Raw genomic sequence first — 6,695 nt, forward strand, 5'->3', positions numbered from 1 at the left:
ACGAAATTCCATATCACCCTCATGAAGAACACCAAACGAAATTAGATTCCTCCTTAGCCTTGGCACATGCCTGACTCCCCGAAGCATCTGCTCAACTCCGTCAAACATCCTGATTTTGATGTCACCTACTCCAGCAACACGATAACCAGTGTCATCGCCCACATAGGCTAAACCAAACTCACCAGACTTGTACGAAGAGAACCACTCCCTATTGGGCATCACATGGAAAGAGCAAGTTGAATCCAACATCCACGCTTCAGCTTTTGTTGACCGCCTGTTTGATACTACGAGAACATCACTACTGTTGTCTGAGTCATCACCACGAGTAGCCGCATTAGCACTTGCCCCACCCTACAGTTCTGGGCATTCCCTCTTTACATGTCCCTAGTCCTTGCACATGTAGCACTGCAACTTTTTCTTCTTTTTCTTCTCTGCCTCTTATCCCTTCCTGAACTGATAACCTTTAACTGTCAACCCCAAACCTTGAGTACTCTCCTCTGTAGCATTCTTTTGCTTCCTCAACTCATGTCCAAGCAACGCTGCAGTGACTTCCTTATTATTGACGGTTGTCTTTCCATGTGTCAATGTAATGACCAAATGCTCATAGGACGGTGGCAACAAAACAAGAAGTAGTGCCTTATCCTCGTCCTCAATCTTCACATCCAGACGTGCTAGATCCGTGACCAATTGATTAAAGGCATTCACATGCTCCACAAGATCCGACATCTCCTACATCTTCAGCCCATAGAACTTTTGCTTCAAATACAACTTATTGGTCGCCGATACATATAATGATTTGCCAACTTGTCCCAAATTCCCTTAGGAGTATCTTCGTCCCTGACATGATACATGACCAGATCCGCAAGACAAAGCCGTATGGTAGCGGCCGCCTGCACTTGCATATCCTCCCATGCATCGTTGTCAACCTTGGCCGGCTTCATCTCCTGCAAACCCTTCAAGATTCCCTGCTACGCCAGAATATCCTTGACTCTTGTCTGCCATAGACCGAAGTTACCTGTGCCATCGAATTTCTCCAAATCAAACTTGGTGAACCCCGGCGCCATGCTGAGCCGCAATCTAACCAACCTGGTGCCGCCAGTCTTATCGCCCTTTTCCTCTGCGACTTCCTCATGAAAAAGATCGCTAGTCCTGTATTCCTGGTCTGAAGCCACACCGCAGTCCGTGATCTACCAAGAAATCTGACTTGCACCGCCCCTATCCGCCCTTCAAGAATTACCATGAATCCTCTCGCCGTAACACAGACCGATATCTGTCGTAGCCGAATCGCCACCTCTTCCCGAACTTGCAGACTAATTATTTGGTGCCTTCGCTGCCTCACGTCGCTAGCCTTTTATTACCTCCGGGTCAGCCGGCCTTAGCTTTTCCTCTCAGACATGGAAAACCGAGTTCGAGGCTTCCACGACTTGCAATGAGACCCTGATCCGGAGTCCAGAACCAACAGTCATGGACCCAACATGCACGCACAAAAGATCTCCAGAACCGTATACACATCCAACTGTGCACCTACCATGCCCAGGCTAGGCACTAGTCCATCACCATCACAGTTTACGCACTGCCCCAGATAGACATACATGATTCCTTTCAAAATCCAAACTGAACATGCATGCTTGCTAATCTTCTAGACTCTTCCCTTGCGCGCTGCACGTCCCGCGAGTCCTACTAACGCACGCAGCCCAGGGCGTCTATCTCGCGTAGCTGCGCGCGCGGAGACCAACTATCGTACGCATCCGACCGGTCGTCCCGCGTACCCTGCCGTGGCTTTCCTTTCCTCTATCCGCGCTGCCTCGGAAAAAACCCGCCGCTGATCTCGACGACAACTTCTACCACATCTCTTTTCTTGGTTCTCGCCGGCTATTTGTAATAGCCCTGTTGTACGTACTCATCTCACGCCAACCCTGCTGAAACAGTTGCCACCTCGTGCATCGTCCGTGCACGAGCCGTGCCGTACCCTTGCCACCCGCGTCGCTGACACAACCCGTCCGCAGTGCCGTGCCACCGCCCTTGTACAACACCGAGCGCATCATCTCGATGCTCTCACACTCCCATCTATCCGGCCATTGTCGGTGTCAAAACTGGCGGATCACGGGTAGGGGGTCCCGAACTATGTGTCTAACGCGGATGGTAACAGGAGGCGGGGGACATGATGTTTACCCAGGTTCGGGCCCTCTCGATGGAGGTAATACCCTACGTCCTGCTTGATTGATCTTGATGATATCAGTATTACAAGAGTTGATCTACGACGAGATCATAGAGGCTAAACCCTAGAAGCTAGCCTATGTTATAATTGTCTGTTGTCCTACGTACTAAACCCTCCAGTTTATATAGACACCGGAGGGGGCTAGGGTTACACAGAGTCGGTTACAAGGGAGGAGATCTATACATCTGTATTGCCAATCTTGCCTTCCATGCCAAGGAGAGTCCCATCTGGACACGGGACGAAGTCTTCAATCTTGTATCTTCATAGTCCAACAGTCCGACTGACCGGAGACCCCCTAATCCAGGACTCCCTCAGTAGCCCCCGAACCAGGCTTTAATGACGATGAGTCTGGCGCGCAGATTGTCTTCGGCATTGCAAGGCGGGTTCTTCTCTAAATTCTAAATATCTGCTGAGTAGTGTCCGGCTCCCCATAAATGTTACACTTCTTGGCTTCCGCGCTCAGTAAGGGCTCTCTTCCATGTGTCGAGCGAATGCGAGGAGCCAGGGCATTTTTACATTTGCCACCCTAGCCATGTAAGTAAACTGTCTATTAAAGAGACATGGATTCTTAGATCCAGACCACACCATCCTCCCACGACGAGTATCCATCGGAGAGCGCTCGGAAAAATCCATTCCAACATGGCCGGCCATCGCAGCTCCTCCTCCCACTCCCGTATCCCTAAGCCCGGTGATTGGGAGAAGTGTTCCATCCCGCACAGCCAATTAGCAGAGTTACAGACCCAGGGATTTCTCCCACCAGCGTATATGGTCCCCGTTCGAGCCGGGCTCGCCACCTATAATGGCGGGGAGCAAGCGGAGAGCTTCCCCAATCCCTCCAAGGGGGAGCGGGTATGCCTTGTCCCTTATTTACTAAGGGGACTTGGATTTCCAATCCATGCGTTCCTCCGCGGGCTCTTGGAGTTTTATGGCCTCCAGTTGCATAATTTCACCCCCGCTTCCATATTACACATCATTGGTTATGTTGCCCTCTGTGAGCTGTTTCTGGGCTGCGAAGCTCATTTCGAGCTGTGGAAGAGGCTATTCTGCCTTGTGCCCCGTACACAGAAGGGGTCAATATATCAAGTGGGCGGAGCCGAAATACGGCGCATCGCCGGGACCGGATACCTGTCCGGTACCCCGAAGAAGATGTCCGAAGACTGGCCTTCAGAGTGGTTTTACATGGAGGACGTCCCCCTTCCAGATCCTATTCGGATGGGTCTTCCCGAGTTCTACAATGCACCTTTGAAGAAACGCCGAAGCTGGCGCCCACGGAGCCCTCAGGAGGAAGATAAACGGAGAAGTCCTTTACCTGATGGGCCGAATAAAAGTGCTGGCTCAATCAGGACTGACAATAATCGAGGTTATGTCAATATGTATAATGCGGGGGTGCAGCCACTTCAATACCGAGGGCACCCCATGTGGCGCTTTAACGGGGAAGATGATGCCACCCGCTGCGGGCGTAAGGGACCGGACTCCGTTGCTGCTCTAGCAAAAATTCTGTCTGATTTGTTCAAGGGAGAGGAAGAGGAGTTCATCCGTATTAAGCCACGGGATGGATTCTCCATGTACAACCCTCCAAGCTGGGTGAGCTGTCACTTTTTACTCCCAACCTTCCCGCATTCTTCGTCATAAATACTCACCTTGCCGTTTCATGGCAGGAACTGCGAAAAACTGTAAGGAAGGTCAATAGCCCACCTCCACAACCGGAGGACCCTGACCGGGCCCTCGATCCCGGACTCGAAGAGGATCCGGACATATTTGTGGAGCTGATCGACAGGACATTCTATCAATTGAGCTGCGATGATGCCATGGTGGCCATCATAGCCGACTATCATGGGCTACTCCCTGCATCGCATGTAAGAAAAACCGGAGTCCCAACTTCCGAGAAGGATCCCCTTTTATGCACTTCACCTACCGTACACATATGGTATTTTACAGGGAAGGCCCTTGGGACGCCATGCCGAACCCGCAGTGACTCGCCAACAAGGGACACCGAAGCCGGGTAGGCCAAAAAGGAAGGCGGTTAGGACTGAGACGCTGGCGCAGAGGTATGATACAAAACCTCACTCTGTGGTTGTCGTCTTTCTTAAAATATAATGACGTCCATGTTTCCTAGTAGGAAAAACGCTCGCCGGACTATATCCGGAGAGGTTGCCGATCACGCCTCCACCAGTCGAGCTCCAGGGCCGGACATAGAGGCGGAAGCTATCACGGGGCGAACGCCGGATGCTCCTCCTACAGAGGATGCGGACAGACTATCCGCTACAAATTCCAAAGTGGAGAGCGCCTTGAATCACAGGCGTCGCCGGGCCGTACTCCGTGACGCATGTTTCTCCCAAGAGGCGTTCGATGCCTTCAACTCAGGAGACGGGTACATCCGTGCTGCTCAAAACGGTCTTGCCAGAGCCATGGACCAGTATGTAAAGGATATACGGGTAAGAAAAGCTGGCGACTATATATATCAGTAGCCCCTAAGACTTGAAACAGTTGACACAACTGATTTAAGGATCATTATTTGTGCAGGTTCTTACATAGAAGAATACCAAATTGTCTCAAGAGCTGGAGAAGAGTGCAAAGCCCAGCTACGGGCCGCGGTTGCCGCGTTGAAGGAGTCCGAGAAGGCCCCCTCTGGTAACACTTGTTTCCATTGCAAAGAATGACAGGTACCAGATAGTATGCGGCATGCATGCAAATCTAACAATAGATGTTGCAGATGACTCCGGAGTGAATCCCGAGGCCGTGCCGGAGAATGCGCAACGTGCTAATCGACAGCTAAATGCTAGCGAGCGCGTGTTTACGTGGGTCAGGTAGGAGAAAAATAATCTCCAGGACGCCAATATCCAGCTGGGCGTGGAACTGAAAGATGTCCGAGCCCAGCTTGCGGACTCCGTGAAGGAGAATAAGCGGCTTCGACGCGACATTTTCAGTAAGTGCTTGAACGAACTTTTGAAAGAGTTCGGCGAAGAAGCCGGCTAACAGAGTTATGTCTGTAGGTATGCTGACGGGTCGTCCCGCGGAGGAGATACCTGGGTCTGCGGGTGATCTTCTACCAGAGCTCTCACAACTGCACAAACAAGTTTGGCAGGTGATGTAAGGTATTGCGCAAGCCTTGTGGCCATCCGCCTCCCCGCCAGGAGGCATGGGGGAGCTTATAGAGAAGCTCAAGGGAGCGCGGCGGCGCTTCCGATTATGGAAGATATCAGCCTGCTGACAAGGTGCAAGGGAAGCCTGGGCCATGGTGAAGACGTGATATACCAAAGCTGACCCAAACCACATGGCCGAGGTCGGACCTGTGGGGCCCGATGGGAAAGAGATCCCCGTCAGTTTGGTGTATGACTAAGTAGAATTAGCCGCAAACTATTCCCAACAAGATTGTAGGCTAGACAACCTGTTGGATGGTATAGAAGAAGAATTTAGTCAGTCTTAGTGACTGTGTACTTTAAGTGATATATATAATGTCCCTAGCCAGATTGTAATCATTTCTCATGGCGGACCTTTTCGCTTCGACCTCTGGACCCGATAGTCCGGAGTGTATCCGAATACCCGCTCGGTTATGTAAAAACCAGGGTATGCGTGGAAACCAGGCGTAGGGGTCATAAGTGCTTGAACAGACAAGTACCCAACTAGCTATGTTATATTATATGGATAGTAAGAAACATCTTCTAGGGAGAATAGTTCCGTTAAGGGTTCCTTTCCCTGGGTATGCATGCCCTAATGTGCATGTCCGAACTGCGAAAAGAGACGTGGGCTATAAACATCTAGGGGCATGTATCAAAATAAATGAAAGTCATCTTTTGTTCACCGACCGAATATTCCCTTAAGAACGCTAGCTTTCGGCTTCACTCAGTCTGAGGTACACATTCGGCTGACCCGGCAGTAACAAACGCAGAGGTGCTCCCCTTATGCCCTAGCCGAATTAAGGGGAACGTAGGGCATAAATACAAGAGCCAGGCAACCCAGCTTGGCCAAAACTTAAGTCATATCGATGCATATAGTGGCGAAAAAGGTACATGTGGAAGAATAGCACATGTGTGGGGCATAAAGCCCAGAGAAATAGTTATATTAAGCTTCTGTATAAGAAGCCCCCAGGTATAATGAGCGTGGTTAGCACGTCAAGATTGTGTAGTCAAGACACAAGTTAGACTTTTAAGGCCTTGAGGAGAAGAAAAAAGAAGAAAGAGAGAAAAGACAGATAACGGATATGTAAAAAATTGACGGGGGTAAGGAGACGAACATGGAGTCCGGCACTAGGCGTAGAATCTTCGGAGTCTGGCTGCGTTCCATGGGTTTGGCTCGAGTCGATTGTCCGATGCATCCCACAGACGGTACGCTCCACCGGTCAGAACCTGGTCAATAATGAAGGGACCTTCCCATTTGAGCTTGAGCTTGTTCTTTTTCTTCTCCTTCAGGCGTAGAACTAGTTCGCCAACGTTATAGGTTTTGGCCCATACTTCTCTGCTTTGATACTTTCGAGCCT

This window comes from Triticum dicoccoides, chromosome 3A, assembly GCF_002162155.2.
Source record: "Triticum dicoccoides isolate Atlit2015 ecotype Zavitan chromosome 3A, WEW_v2.0, whole genome shotgun sequence".
NCBI lineage: Eukaryota > Viridiplantae > Streptophyta > Magnoliopsida > Poales > Poaceae > Triticum > Triticum dicoccoides.